The sequence below is a fragment of the Phaseolus vulgaris genome, chromosome 3 (genome assembly GCF_051622355.1).
Source record: "Phaseolus vulgaris cultivar YP4 chromosome 3, ASM5162235v1, whole genome shotgun sequence".
NCBI lineage: Eukaryota > Viridiplantae > Streptophyta > Magnoliopsida > Fabales > Fabaceae > Phaseolus > Phaseolus vulgaris.
In genome coordinates, this window is record NC_143500.1 from 26,120,604 (window position 1) to 26,137,580 (window position 16,977).

Consider the following 16,977-nt stretch of genomic DNA (forward strand, 5'->3'; position numbering starts at 1 on the left):
ATAAAACACATTGCTATTAATAATAAAACAAACTGTTAAAATGTACACAAAAATGATGAGAATAAGAGAAAATAATTTTATAAAAGTTATGAAAAAATCATGAATAATAGATTTTTAGGAAACAAAATAATTTTACATTCCTGTAACAATTGTTGAAAAATAGTTCTACAAATTAGTACATATGATTTGAAGAATAAGTATAAGATATTGTACATACCTGTAAAGTTTCTTGAAACAAATAACTCACCTGAAATATTCAAGAAAAAAAATTATTATATCAGTTATAAATAAAAAAAACCTGATTAAAATAAGATAATAATAAAAATTTATATATATAATATATAAATGTATTGAAGTCTAAGAAATTGTTTTAACTCTATTATTAAGCATACCTGAAACATTGTGTCCTGTGATGAAACCAAAACATTATACAAAGAAATTTTAAAGAGTAATTCTACAAATCATCAAATTATATTTTGAATAGAAATTAAATAATATGTAGAGAGTAACGAATAGACTCTAAAACTGTCCAAGCAATGCTAATAATACATAAAATTTCATCATTAAAATTACTTCCTTTTCAATCAATGTTGAATGAGATATGATCATCCAGTTCGTAGCCCTGAATAGCATTTGACTCCATAAATCAACAATTTCACATTGCCTTTCAAGAGCCTGAATAATAGATTAAGTACACAAATATATACACGAAATTTGTAATAGAAATAATAAATTATGTAAATTAATAATTTAAGTAAGCATACATCATCAAGTGCTTAAGAGAATAATCCTTATGAAGTGCTTCATAGAAGCATCCTCATGAAGTGCTTTAGAGATTCATCATTTATGAACTTTAATGTTACAAAATTGTTTCTTCTTATAAGTAATTCCTGTAAAACATTAATGAAATTAACAAACTTTGACAAAGGTATGTTAGAATAGGATCTAACACATTCTACAATTGATAAAGAATGCGTACCATACTTTCAAGATGACCATTAATATTTGTGTCACACAAAAGCATTGATCAAAACCTATTAGAGACAGTGTATATCAGTTCTTAAATTGTTGTTCATATATTACAAAAAAAGATATGAGAAATAAAAATATATTTCAATTAATTAAAGAATTTTCATACCTCATATGTAAGGCTGTAAGTTAATACTTCAAACATTTTCGAATATTTCTTTGTAAACCACGTTAGTAGTGAAATTAGTGGTAATACCATTATCATCCAAAATCAATATCTTCAACCCTTTCTTAGATTTTACTCTGGAAAAAGCAATATATAACTGTCCGTGTGTAAAGACTGGACGCGATAGATATAGACCAACTTTATTGAGAGTTTGACCTTGACTTTTATTTATTGTCATGGCAAAACACAGCGATATTGGAAATTGCGTTCTTTGAAACTTAAATGGCAAACCTGTTTCCGAAGGAGTCAAGTTCATTCTCGGAATAAATATCTGATCACCTATATTTTTCCCAGTAATAACTTTGGCACCAATAACATTTTTCCCCAAGTGAGTTACCTGTAATCTTGTTCCATTGCAAAGTCCATTGGCTTGATCAATATTTCTTAGAAGCATTATTGGAACTTCGACTTTTAATTTAACACAATGATTAGGAATTCCATAGCATTTGATATCATTCAAAAATTCAGTTGTAAACCACTCAGCTTGAGTATTTTCTTGTTCTTCACATTCGCAAGGACTGTCTGAACTTAAATAAGTAACTTCAGATCCTAGTATTAATGATAAAATGAATTCATTCACTTGATCCACACATTCTGTTGTTGGACATAATATTGCACCATCATCAAAAGAACCATCAGATGTCACATTGTTTATGTAGGAGGGATAAACAAACTCAATCAACTGCAGTAAAGGTTGTTCAACATCTAAAATTAAATTCACTTCTGGTATTTCAATCATTCCTTGTCCCAACTCATTTAACTCCATATCTACATCTCCAATGTGAAGTATCCAATCAGCAAACTCTTTTATTTCTGTTTGACTTTGCATTGATGTATGACTGTTTAATCTCATATTCTCTGTAAGTTTTAAGATTTTGCAATGTTTCCATAAGTTCGATTAATTTAATGTTGCCTTCACAATGTCATATTTTGATCCATTTTTTACAACAGGTAATATCTGATGAAAGTCTCCTCCCAATACAATTACTTTACCACCAAAAGGTTTAAGAGCATTTTCTTCACTTTCAGCTCTCATGACATCCCTTAAAGTTCTATCCAGGGCTTCAAAACATAACCTATTAATCATTGGGGCTTCATCCCATATAATTAATTTCGTTTTGATCAACAATTTGGCCCTAAGACTTCCTTGAGGAATATTAGAGGTTGACTCTTCATTTATTACCAAAGGAATGGAAAAGGTAGAATGAGTTGTTTTTCCTCCTGGAAGTAACAAAGAATCTATAACGCTAGAAGCTACATTTAACAAAATCAACCCTTTTGATCTAATAGAAGTGGACAAAGTTTTCCACGTGAAAGTTTTTCTAGTTCCCCCATAACCATATAAGAAAAAAAAAACCACCAAGTTCTAACAGGACTGTTGTCATTATATTCTCATAGACTTCCACTTGCTCTGGAGTAAGAGTTTGAAAAAGAGAACAATGCATTTCAGACATTTCTATTTTGTCATAATTCAATTCATCAATAATGAATCTATTTTGATAAATAAACGAATCTGAATGAATAGGTTCTGGCAGACTTGGAAAATCTTTCAAACACTTACCATTTGAAATTAATAACTCTTCTACTTGTAGAAGACAAAGGTTTTGTATTTGAGCATCTTTAATTCTAAGACCTAGGAAAGAAATTATATGTCATACAGTAATTATAAATTATAAATTTCAAATAAAAAAAATTATACTTGGTAGGACAAACTCCTTTCTTTTTTGGTATAAAATATCATCTGATAACAACTTCCATGTTTTGTTCCACACTTCATCTGGTCTAGAGATAGTATTCATCAGTAAAAGGGTAACAAAGAGTCTTCTCAACTGATTTCCTGAAGCAAGGTCATTGCACTCTATAATGGCATCAATAAACTCTTTATCATCTACCAATAGCCCCATTGCATAGCATGCCTCTTTATATGTTTTGTGAATGAAACCATTAACAGTTTTGATATTATCATACTTACAACAACCCTTTTGATAATTCAACAATAACCTCAGATAATATAATTCCCCTGACCCTGCAGGAATATATGTTAACCTTCCAATACTAACACCAATTTTCCTTGGCTTCCACTCTCTTCTGTCTGCCATCCAAACAAAATATCTAGGGTATTCACAATAAGTCAAATTTTTTCCCAGTGGATAAATTTTATTAGCTTCAAACCAAGCTAAAAACATTGTTCTTTTATGTTCATTGAAGTTCAATATTTCTTCAATTGTCTTTAAAGATAATTGGTTGCTCGTACAATAGATGAAAAGTCAATCGTTAAACTAGAGGCCATCTATGATGAATATCAAAGGCAAATATTCTCCACACAGCTTCATATGGGGATATGTATATACAATAATAATACTGTTTAATTTCATCAATAATTGGGGTCTCTTTAGAGTCTTTATCAGCAGTAGTAATTTTCAAATTGGCTCTATCTGGACCCTTGTTCACATATTTAAACAAATACTTGATTGAATTTGATTTGTTGCAATATTATGTGTTAACATAGGCTTGATACCTCAGTAGTAGCAAAGGGCTATATGGCACAACATTTCTATTGTCCAACTTAATTCCATTTTTAAGAATGAATGTTCCATTATCTTGACGTTTATAACATGCATAACCATCCTCATCAATAGTAGTCAACAATTTAAATTTCTTGGGGTAAAATTTCGAACATCTACCGTTAATCATGCAAGGTGAACTTATTCGACTTACCCCGCAAGGGCCATGTATCATGTAGGTTGCCACTGCCTTTGACAATTTAGGATATAAAATTGCATTGGGTAATTCTGCAGAAATGACTCCATCAATATCTGTTGGATTTCTTAACTTTTTCTCTCCATCCAACCACAGTAATATGTGGGCATGAGGTAAACCCCTTTTTTGAAATTCCACAGTGTACATACCTATAAGAATATGAAAAAAAATCTTCAAAATGTAATACATAATAATATAGCAAAGAAATTGTTAAATATGGGTTAATGTGGATTACCTGCATTAACTTTGCCAAAATAGTCATGTTTTTTGAAGTCAATCATCATTTGATCTAATTTCATCTTGAAAACTCTACAAACAATGTCTGGCCTATCAACATCATTTAATCCTTTTGAAGTAACAAAGTCACGTATTTCTGACCAATTTACGTTGCAGGTAATAATGATAAATAAATCTGGATATCCAAATGTTTTGCAAATGGCCATAGCATCTTGGCAATTGTTGAACATATACCTCATTCCTCCTGTAAAAGATGAAGGTAAAACTATACGCTTTCCAATTGCAGAAGAATTTGTTTCTCCTCGATTCATTGCTTCTTGTACACCTTGTAAAATATCACAATGGATTGTTTTTTGGTTTAGCCTTATAAACGACAATCTTTGAGCTTCAACCATTGTATATGCATCAACCAAAAATTGTTGAAACAATCGACGTGAATTGACTATATTCCCAAACTCCACATTTCTTTCTTGAATTCTAAATGCAATAAATTCCCTTGATGAAATACGACTTCTCTTACGTTCTCTGCTATTACTTCCAGAATTCCGTATTGGAATCTGTTCTTGATACCCATCCTCTCCAAAGGGGAATATTAATGGATATTGTAATGGAATAAAGGTTGCATGTGTTTCATGGAGTCTAAACATTTGTCCTGATTTTTTTTTCACTATGATATCTCGCCCTACATCCATGTTGCTCATATCACCCACAATTAATGCAGCTATCTCATCTGTTGTAGGGGTATTGTACACTCTTGGATCTTTGCATCGGTGTCTAAATAACCTCAATGCAAAATCTGAATTTACATCATCATGCACAAAATCTCTTACTCTTCTAAAACTTTTTGCCAAAACATTGTTGTCATCAATCATCTTGGTATGATCTTCAATCTAGGATTTGTCAAACTTCACCTTTTTCACTTTCGACATGCAATTTTTAAAAATATATCATTAAAAATTATCTTTGAATTAATCCAGTAAATAGAAAGTAAATCATTAAAGTAACTGAATATAACACATACCCAAAATGAGATAATCTATTTCATTTTGAGTGTCATATATGTAAAGTTGTGCAAACTTAGGAGATAATCCACTATCGAGGAGCAAGCTTCCAATCCTATGATAGTTTTGTCCATGCAGAATAAATTGAGGAGGTCCATATCCATCATTTATCGAAGACTGAATATTCCCTCCAATTGAAGTAAATGAAAACATACTATTGTAACTTCTAATATTTTGTAAATAGTGTTGACTTCGACTATCTTGCCCATTTAATAACTCTAACAACAATTTAGGAGGTTCTTGTAAGAAAGGGAGTTGTACTTTTCCCTTTTGACAACAAATAGAAAAATCAACGTTAACATAAGTCTTTGATTTCTGAGATCTTTCTTATACCAGACCTCGCCCAAGCAGTATTCACATTGAATAGTAGGTTGTCCAAATTCAACAGTAGCTATTTTCAGAAAATTAAGAAAGGTGATCTATTACTTTTCTGAGATAAATTGATTTAGTTGGCATGAAGAAGTGAAGAAGTTAGAGTTAAAGATATGCACCTTCATTTTCAGCTTTTGAATATAATTCAGAACTATAAACTTGTCTTGTGTCATCTGAAACAAAAAATAATAAAAGAAAGTGGTTGTTACAAAATTTAAAAAATAAATAAATTATAAATTAACAATTTTTAGTACCATTATTTTCTTCATTTTGGACATTTTCGTCAAAATTCAATCTCTGAGTCACTGATTCAAGGATTTGAACACTGTGTGTACCAGACTTGTTATGTAAGTTTAGTGTGTTACTAACTACATACCTTACACTCCCTGCAACTGAATTACCTGGACAAAATATGTTCTAAAGCAACAATTAATTAGTACTAAAAAATAAGTATGATTTTGAAATTTAATTATCAAAAAAGAATAACGAAAAATAATTTACATTGGTTTCCTGAACTAACCTTGAAATTTAGGGGTAGTACAGATTGTTTGTAAACATGACAATGATTGAGAAGTTGCATCCATCACGTTCAAATGATTCTTAGGGGTCACTGATTCAGAAACACAATGATTTAGGTTAAAAAAGTGTGTCTTTCATTAAATGATTTTTCATTTAGTTTATATTTCTACTACCTCTAGCTTGATCACCCTTTTGCAGCTTTACCAAAACGTGCACAAATACAAAGAAAAAAATAGTTTAAAAAAAATAAAGAAATAAAATTCTAATGTGCTATTGCTATATATTGTAATCAAATATAACGAATAATGGATCGAAAACTAACCATGAGGATGTTGAGTGAGGCTAATGTCTCCATGAGTAATTGTTTGCATTGATGACATTGCTTTGGTAGTAGAATTCATCATGTTTAAGTCATTTTTAGGAGTAAGGTTGTGAGAAAAAAAGGAAATTTGAGCCTGTAATTCTAGATGTCTGAGAAGCAAAATTCTGACTTGATTTAAGAGTACTTTGACCTACAACAAAAACTTTCAATGAGTGATAGAATAAGATAAATCCATTAACATCAGTATATAAGAACTTATAAATTCTTTTACATTAAAGTTAATCTTTCAACAATGATTTGAAGAACTTTAACATTTCAGTGTGTTTGAACCATATATATATATGATAATTATTACTACTTAATGATTTAAGCTGATTTAGAAAAAATATAGTAAAACATAAATTAGTACTATACTTAATAAATCTAAACTATCTGTATATTTGTAATAATACTATAATTGTAATCAAAACAGGCGAATGATCCATTAAGAACTAACCATGAAGTTGCACTGTAAGCCCAAATTCTTCATTACTAACTGCACTCATTAATGACAATACTTTTGTAATTGAATGCATGGTGTTGAATTCATGGTCAGGAGTCAGGTTTGCACAGACAGAATCATTTATGCTTGTATTTTGAGAAGTTTGACACAAAAATTGCTTACTTGAGTTCACAATAGTTTGACCTACACAAAAATAAATGAGGCATAAGAGTTGACTTTAGTACTATAATTACAAATTTCATTGAATGACATATTGCGAGAGTTAAATGAAATAAAATGTCATTGTTATTACCTCTTCTTTGATCAACCTTTTCTCGCTGATCATAAATGAAGTTTTCCCCCTCTACCCTTGCAGATTTGGCAACATCTGATTAATATAAAAAAAAATGATTCCACAAAAACAGTATATATAAAAATTAAAATGTTTTTTAATGTAGTATTAGTCTAAATTGTAATGAATATAATTTATAATACGTTTTCACTAACCTTGAAGCAGTTCTACATTACTAACAGTACTAATTGATGACAATACTTTGGTTGTTGAAAGCATTAATTGATTGTTGGGAGTAACCTTCTCATAAACATGGATATTTGCTATCATAATTCGTGATGCTGGAGAACCAAGATCTTGACATGAGTTAGGAGTACTTCCACCTACAACAAAAAGTCAGAATGAGTGATAAATAAGGTAAAGGGATGACAAATTACTATGTATTTCTTTTACACATTTGATATCAATTGAAAATTAATTTGAATTGGTTTTACACATTCTATATGAAATGAAAAATAATGTTAATTATATTTTAAATATAAATTTAAATCTAAATATATATAAAAAGAAGGTATTTAGGTTTCACTACCTGTTGTTTTAACTTCTTTGTTGCGCAGTTCATATAATATATTTCTTCTTTTTGTTCTGGCATATTTTCCATTATCAGCATCGAGAACTAAAAAAAATTACAAAGAAAATCATATATAAATAGGATAAAGTACTTTTGAAGTAAAGAATATTCTTAAAGTTATATTTACCATTACTGGAATTAGATATGCATGTTGTGTTTGAATTTTGATTCTCTGGAAAATAAAACCCATGTCAAATAATAAGTTGTTAAAAACTATAACATACCATCTATTTTTTTATATATTTTTACCATAAATTGTGTTGAGAGTTCATTCACTCTTACGTCATAATTGATTATTAACTTCTTTTATGAACCTAATTTTTAAATATATATAATAAAAAAATTACATACCATTAAAATTAAGTTCATAAAATTATATGAGTTAAGTGTATTCCATTTGGATTAACTTGTTTCAAAATAAAAATACATGGATAAATTTTGACATGTAGTATTATTAATGATAAAAAAAGGTAATTATGTTCACTACCTGTTGTTTTGACTTTTCCGCTTCGCAGTTGATACAATATATTTTTTCTTTTTCTTCTGCCATATTTTCCATTATCATCTGCGATAACTAAAAAAAGGAAATCACAAAGAAAATCATAAATAAATAACAGAGTACTTTGAAGTAAACAATATACTTAAAGTTATGCTTACCATTGCTGGATTCAGATATGCATGTTGTGTTTGGATTTTGATTCTCTGGAAAATAAAACCCATGTAAAAAAATAGGTCAAATCATAAACAAACAATAAATCTATTAAGAACTATAACATACCATTTATTTTTTCAATATATTTTTACCATAAATTGGCATGAGGGTTCATTATATATACATCATAATAGACTATGAAATTGTTTTCTGAAACTAATTTTTAAATATATATCTATATCTATATGTATGTATATATGACACTTAAAAATCTAAATATACATTGTAGTTGCTAAACCTGATACATTAGAATTTGTTTGAGAAAGGCTAACAATCCTATTTCTTCTATTAATATTTTGCTTCAGTTGCTCCATAACTATTGAAAGCTGAATGACTGAACTTCAGGGAGTATTGTAGTAAGAACAAATATTTTCAGCCATAAAAGTATGTACTGTTTTCATGAGTAAGTGTGTAAAATATATTGTTCCCGGTAGCTTTGTTTTGGCTGTTTGTTTTGGCGCCAATTTTGACTGTATATGGTCAGGAACGAGACTTCCTTATATGCTATTACTTTGACATAATACAATTATTAATTAAATATTAAAATATTGAACAAATAAAAATGTGTAATATTTTTATATAATAATCATATCTAATTATATATAATTATATAATAATGATATTTAATACTTAAAAATGTTCAACCAAAAATTTACCTTTGAAAAGGGATAACACTTGCACCATTTTTCTCTATGTTGCATAATAAACAATCAAACTTAGAAATGTAACATAATTAAAAAATTCAAATACTAACAACCATAAAAACATTTACAAATTTAGGTAGTATCAATGTTCAATGAAGAAAGCTCATGCAATGCATGTCTAGAAGTTGTTGTGAAAAAGGGGAACTTAACTTTTAAGATATGAAAACAAATTCCTATTCTACTTTAAGCATTCTCATTAATGAATTGTTGGTTGACTTTTAAAAGAGGAAACCTGCAGGGAATAAACTTATCAGATTGTATATATAATAATATATATAGTAAATATTAAATATAGTAATATATTTAGACCGACATTTATCTAGGAACAGTCATCTCTTAAACCACAAAAGAACGAAGCAACCTCCAAAAACAGAAACATAAAGTATGTCAATTTAAAAAAATATACCATGATCTGACAACCCTAATAAGCAAAACAAAAGGAACTTTGGCTAACTTTCTTTTGCACCATTGTAGAACAACTTTTCTGTTTAACAAAAAAAAAGGAATCCTTGCATTGGATATATCTGAAATAATACACAGCATGCAAGAACACGTAATATATGTATACCGCAAAAAAAAAGTGACTAAAACAAATATGCTCATTCTGTATTTACTAATTTCACTAAAACAGAAATCAAAGAAAAAAAATGTAAATGAAAAAAATGGTAAATAAAATTATTATTATAAGCCCATTTTTTTTTATGAAATGTATATACCTTAAATCTATGAACTAAAAACATTTAAAAATGGAAACTTTAATCAATATTTAGGCTCAGGATGAAAAAAGATCTAAACTTTAATTACCTTTTCCATTCCATGGATACCTCTACAGTGCCTATGGTTACCAAGTTCTATATTGGGAAATCAAAGTAGAAGAGAAACAGTTTTTATGTCTTAAAGCTTAAGAATAGAGAAATATTATATATAACAACCTGTTTTTTAAGAAATGCATGCGCCTTTAATTAATATTTATGGTCGGAATGAAAAAAGATCCATGTTTTAATTACCTTTTCCGTTCTACAGCGTTTCAGTTGTATCTCCCAGAATCAAGCAGAAACATAGTAGGCCATGTAGAGCAGATCGGGTGTCTGTTATCTGATGCTGAGACAAAGGCTGTTTCTAAAATGTAACAAATAGATATCAGTTGGCTTATGAATGTCGAAGAAGATGAAGATGATAAGGGGAAAATGAGTTTGAACTAATATTAGCAGAACCAACTTTATGTGCTTTTCCAGAAACTTCTTCGGTCATTTGTTAATGATTTACAGTGAAAATTGTGTTATTAAGTTATTTTGAATCTGCACTAATATTAGTTTTTTTTAATTTGTTTTTATTTTTAATTTTTAATTTAACTTCGAAATTTGTACTCAGTGTGGAACTAATGATTACTTGAAAGTTCTCGAAGTCTTAAATATTATTTTATACAACTTTTTTTATTTGAAAATAGTATAAATTTCCTTTCTTGGGCTATTTTAGCTTTTCTTAACAATGTTTTTATGCTATTCAACATTTTAACTTATTTTTTATTGCACTTTAACATTATAATAAGTCTGGCTAAATATAAAAATTGTGAAAGTGAGGAATATAGAAATAGTGAAATTCAGAAGTTTAAATTTAATTAAATTAAATTAAATATAATACAAAAAAAAGTAACATTAAAATTACACAATTTTACAATGTTAACGACGCACAAATTATATGTAAAAGTGAAAGAATAATTTTTATTCATAACTAGTAAATTACAATACATTACAATAATTTAAACTAATTTAAAATAAATAAAACGATTTCTTATACTATGTTCCCATAAGATATATACATGAAAAATGAAGTATTAAAGACCAACTTCCTTCTTTAAGTTCAACCTGCAAAAAATACTCCAAAATAATTACTGCAAGTAAAAGTATAATTCATTACATTATACCAAATCAAGTCCTTGTAAATAAAAAAATGTGTGTTTCTTCCAGTAGAAACAGATTGTAGGCAAATTCATATTGAACTATGAAATCACCTACATAAATATATAAGAAATATTTTTAAAATGAAATAGTACTTATAAAAATTTCTAAAAATTAGAAAAATGATACAGAAAAACAAACACATGTACATCAAAAGGTTTCGAGATAAATAAAATAGTTAATACATCAATAACTAATTAATTAATAATAACCAATATAAACATAAACATAAACAATGTATAGAAAATCAAATTAATATGCATGCATTCCACAATCTAAAACAAGTTTATGATTATTTTAATATACTGACAATTCTTATAGCGTTAAGTATATTTAGAAATGCCAACGCATTATTAATATGCCAGATAAGAAATGAAAAATTAAAAGCAGTATGTATACATATTGAAAATATTGGAACCCTAAACAATAAATACAAAGAAATAAAATGAGCTAATTAAACATAACCACAATAAAATAAAAATAAAGAGTAAACAAAATAAATTGTTCTTGTTTCCTCAAAGTGGAAACTAGATGCTTCCCAACAAAACGAAGCAATACTTGCAAAATAAATTAACTTAAACAAACTAATATAGTTCAAAATAATAATTGATTATCCTAAGCACTAAGTCTTTTGTAGTGACTCGTCATCAGTAGTAGAACCCTGATATCAGAAGAGGGCTTCTTGTTATAACATTCAAATATAATTTTGTCATCTTCACGAATAGAATGAAGACGACAAAATTGTTTCCACCCGCTACAGAGTGTAACGCTTCTGGAAGGAAACCTGGACTTGAAAACGTTGCATTCCACATCTTGTAGCCATCCATGTAGAGTAACCTTCTTGAACTTCCCTCTACGAACATATTCAGCAAAAAGAGAAGGCAGATCCTTAAACAATAACAAAATTATTAGTTAATAAAAGAAATAGAATATATGAATAACCATTTAAAAAGAAAGGATGCTAAACTGACCACATATCTCCAAAGACCTGTTTTGAACTCAACTTTAAGCCAAAATGTATAAAGGGGCCATTGTTGAGCGGCCCCCTCCCTTGAACATCCTTCAGAAAATTTCTTATAACCATTTCACATAACTCCCCCATAAAAACAGTTATTTTGAAGGAGTTATTACCCACGTAATGAAACAATATACTGTGGTGACCTTTAAACCTATAAAAATGACTCAGGTTGGACCATCCATACAAAATTTGGGGACAAAGTATATCTTTGTTATAATATACTATATGAATATTGCCTTGACTGTCGCTGAGGGTCCATTCCTCATCCAGTTCATTTTCAAACTTGATGGTGAATGCACGATCCACGTGTCCATTCTATCCATTTTAAAACCATAAAAATACTCAAAGAACTGAAAAAAGTATGAAAAGTAAGGAATTTCAGAAAAAAAAAAAAAAAAATACCTCCCCATGAATGTTAACTGTTGTAAACAAACATCTAGCAGAAAGTTTTACGATCTCTTCAGGAATGACAGCCATGACAATGAGAAAAAGAAAGATGAAGATGATGGAAGTAAGGAAGATGTAGAGAAGAGTAATTTAAGAAGTTACAGAGAAGATAGCAATAGGTTTGTGAGTAATAAAAAGCCCTACGTTAGTTATATATAGCAATCATACCTTTTCAGTCACAAATCCACGCTAAGTTCTCTCTGAAGCAACATGTCTTTTCAGTTCCTATATTAAATAATAAAAAACATAATTAAAATCCAATAATGTTAGTAAAATAAATTAAGAAAAAATAATAATAATTAATAAATAAATAATATTAAAGTAAAGAAAAATAAATACGAAAAGACAAAACTATAAAAAGCATAGTAGGTGAGTTTTTACCTGTAATTATTCTTTGACGTTTCCATTTTCCATTGCCTTATACAACATGGTTTTTTCTGTTTAAATAAGTTATTAACAAATTAACAAATAATAATTAATAAAAAATACAACTATTTCCATAAATAAATAAAATGAATATTAATGACACGTATAATTAATCTAATACATAAAACTGTATTATAATTTGTCCAATAAATATATATATATATATAAATAAATAAATAAATATATACATAAGTATAAAATAAATATATAATATAAAATATATTAAACATTAAATATATTAAATATTATATTATATATACATATATACATATATTTAAATTAAATACTTAAACCTAAGCTCAAACATTAAATAACCTACCTATAATTAAAATTTAAAATTCAAAATATAATTTCATATTGAATTTAAAATATAATACATTTAACTTCTATAATTATTACTTTTATCCGTAATTTTTAATTAATTAGGCTTGGAAGATGAAATGAATACTTTGAAAAAAGTGTAAAGGATACAAAAGAGACAGTTTATGCAAAAATAAAAAATAAAAAATGAACTGATGCATTAATTGCTCTGACATGTAATTAATTTTATCCTCTATATCCGTTTGAATCCTTAGAGATTGAGTGTAAGGGGAATTTTTTAAAAAAAAAAATATTTCTCGTAAGGACAAACATATCATTACACAAAGATATTTTTTTTATCACATACTATGGTATTATCTATAAAAAATGAATTGACGAAAAAACAATACCTGTACTAAAGGAAAACAATACCTGGAAAAGGAAAACAATATTTCAATAACCTTAAAAAAAACACAAATTATAATTAATAAAATATTATATAATTCTATATAAATTTATGAATTAAAGAAAAAGTAAAAGTTGAGGCACTTACCATTACGATTCTGAAATTTCATGAAAGAACCATTGTTACAAAATAAAGTTACAAAAAGAATGCAATAATATGAATTACACAAAAACAAACTCATTAAATAAATTAAAATGTAGACATAAAATTGAAAAAAAAAACAAAATATAACAACTTCAAAATGAACTATAAAGTCAGTACGTACCTCAAACATAATGTCAACATATGAAACCAGCAATATTACATAAAGAAATTTAAAAATATAATTGTACTAATACATCATAATATGTTCTACATATAAATTAAAGAAAGTCTACAATACATGAAAATAGATCATTCAAGTTACAAAACATTAGAGAAACAGTATGAAATTATACTACTCCCTTTTCGATCTTGATATTTTTCCTTAATATCCTTAGTGGGATATCATCATCGGGTGTGTGAGCAGGTGAAGCAAAATCTCTTGTAACCCATGGAGCAACTAATTCAGTAGCAGTACCTAAGACACTATCACTGCCTAAATCAATAGTTTTAGATTGCAAATCAGCAGCTTCAGTGGAAAATTTATTAAATAAATCCTGCGATGATAACAAAACATATTAGTAAGAGTAAATTATTCACTTTTTTAAGTTAATACTCTAAATGATAATTACCTGAGAAAGTGGTACAGAAGACTCATCCTGTTGGACATCTTTAATAGTATACAGTCTTTTCTTCTGAGAATGAAGTTCCTTCACAAAATGATAACTAAATTAAATTAAGTAAAAACAGTATAAATAACGAATTTAAGGGTAAAATGTAAGTAAGAATACACTGAAATTAGGAAACATACCACATTTTCAACACGACCTTCACAAAACCTTTGTATAGTACTATCATCAATACAAACTTTTTTTGACACGGAATGATTGATCAAACCTAAAAGATTGATCTTTAACACAACCAACTTTAAACAACATAGCTTTGTCAGTCAAAATATCAAAGTCTTTTGGTAGTACACCAGAATCACCGTTCTAAATATTAAAAAAAAATATCAATTAATATAATAACCTTTTCTTATATGCATAAATAAACATATGCATGGTTCGATAATTTACCTTATCATGACTTTCAAATAATTCGACGCAAGATTTATTGATCAGTGTAGTGGCATCCCTGTCAAATAGAACGAAAGTCGTGGAATCCGTTTCATCAATCACTCGCAGCTTCAGCTTATACCTGAAATATAAAATACATAAAGGTTTACAAATTTTATCTATAATTTAACGAATACAATTAATAGTTAACTATTAACAAATTAATAATTAAAATTAGTAAAAAATAATTAATATAATAATATAATAAGTAATAAGTATTAAGAAATATGTAATATGTAATTAAAAATAAATTCAGGCAAGTACAAACACTACCTCTGTTGGACTTTGATAACATATTTGTTACATTTCTCACAAAAAAACATTTTGGAATCAGGGTAAACAACTTTACCGCATAAGCAAGCTGTGTACCACCAATTGTCATCAGCTACAATATGTTTTATTGTAGCTAAGATAACAAAAGTGTTTTCCTGTAAAAAGAAAAAAATTGATCTTAAAATATTAATAATCCATTTCAATAAACTGTTAAAAAACATTAGTAATACCTCTTTGCAATCTTTCAGGCCTTGAATAGTATTTCTATGAATGAAGCTGATGAATTCATCCTCAACATTCTGTTTTCCAGAATCACACAATTGACTGAGTCCCTGTGTAGGAGAATCTGTACTTTCAATCATCCTACACATGTAAAAGTTGTGGTTAGAAAGATTCATACATTTTAATTATCGAAAAATAATATATTAAATTAACCTTTTCTTGAGTTCGGTTGCATCTTTGGACTTATCATTACATATTATTAACGTACAATCCAAACAATTTTGTAGAAAAACCTTGTCTACATTAAAATATAATGCTTTGTTTTATAACAAATATCATGTAAATAAAATAATCAAATAAAAAAATTTAAATAAATTAGAAATTCATCACTTCACATACCATGGAAAAATTTTACTTTAGCAAAGTGCACACTGATGACAATATTTTCCACCTCTCCAGATGACAGAAATGCATTGAGCTCATCAACATAGTTACCAAATAAAGTACACTCAATGCGGTAGCTGTTGTAAGTTAAAATTACAATTGTAAGAAAAAATATTTTGGATTCGTTATGGTACAAAATATTAGCTTACCCATCAGCTTCAATAGAAATCACATTTAACTTAGTTGTTGACCCTGATCTATTCAACTCTCTTTCAGTTCCCACACCAGTTAATATTCCAATAACATCTATAAAAACATATTCATTTAAAAACATGTCGAAAGAAATCTGTTCAAGTAAAAGAATATTACTAACAGACTAAGTAGTCCGTATCAAAACCAGGCGCCTTTAACACATAAATTGGTGTGTAATGAGGTTTTGGACATGAGACCAGATCATTACCAACAGAGGTTACTTTGGTTCCAAACTGAAAATTTATTTTGTATTGGTGACAGGTAGTTCGATAAGATCCTGAATTAGTAGACACACTAAAGAAATTGAAGAAATAAACTTTATCCTAAAAAATATCATTTTGAAATTTATAAATTAGAGTTCTTCTAACGGAAACATGAATTCTATCACCCTGAAAGATAGCAACAAACATTAAGCATGATTAATAAAAATTACATTAAACTGTAGTACAAAAAAATATGAAAGAAAATGATAAAGTATTTTACATCTTTGTCTTGTATCACCATTTCAATGGAGAATGGAAACTTTGTTTTCTTGAAATCAGAAACAAACCACAGACGTATAACCCTTGCTATCAAGATCCAATTTTCACTTTGTGGATTAACATCTTTCACACAATTTGTATTTTGTCTTAACACAGACATTGTAAGGGTGACCTTTGAGTAAAAGGAAAATGTAGAATGCAATGGTCAATGTGAAACACAAAACATACCCATATACGTATATATATACTGAGGAGGTGGTACAGAAT

General features: G+C 28.1%; 1 pseudogene; it reads right to left on the reverse strand.

Moving 5' to 3' along the window:
• Positions 1-1,166: 1,166 nt before the first annotated feature.
• On the reverse strand, positions 1,167-12,739 carry LOC137805833 (uncharacterized; annotated as a pseudogene).
• Positions 12,740-16,977: the final 4,238 nt, after the last annotated feature.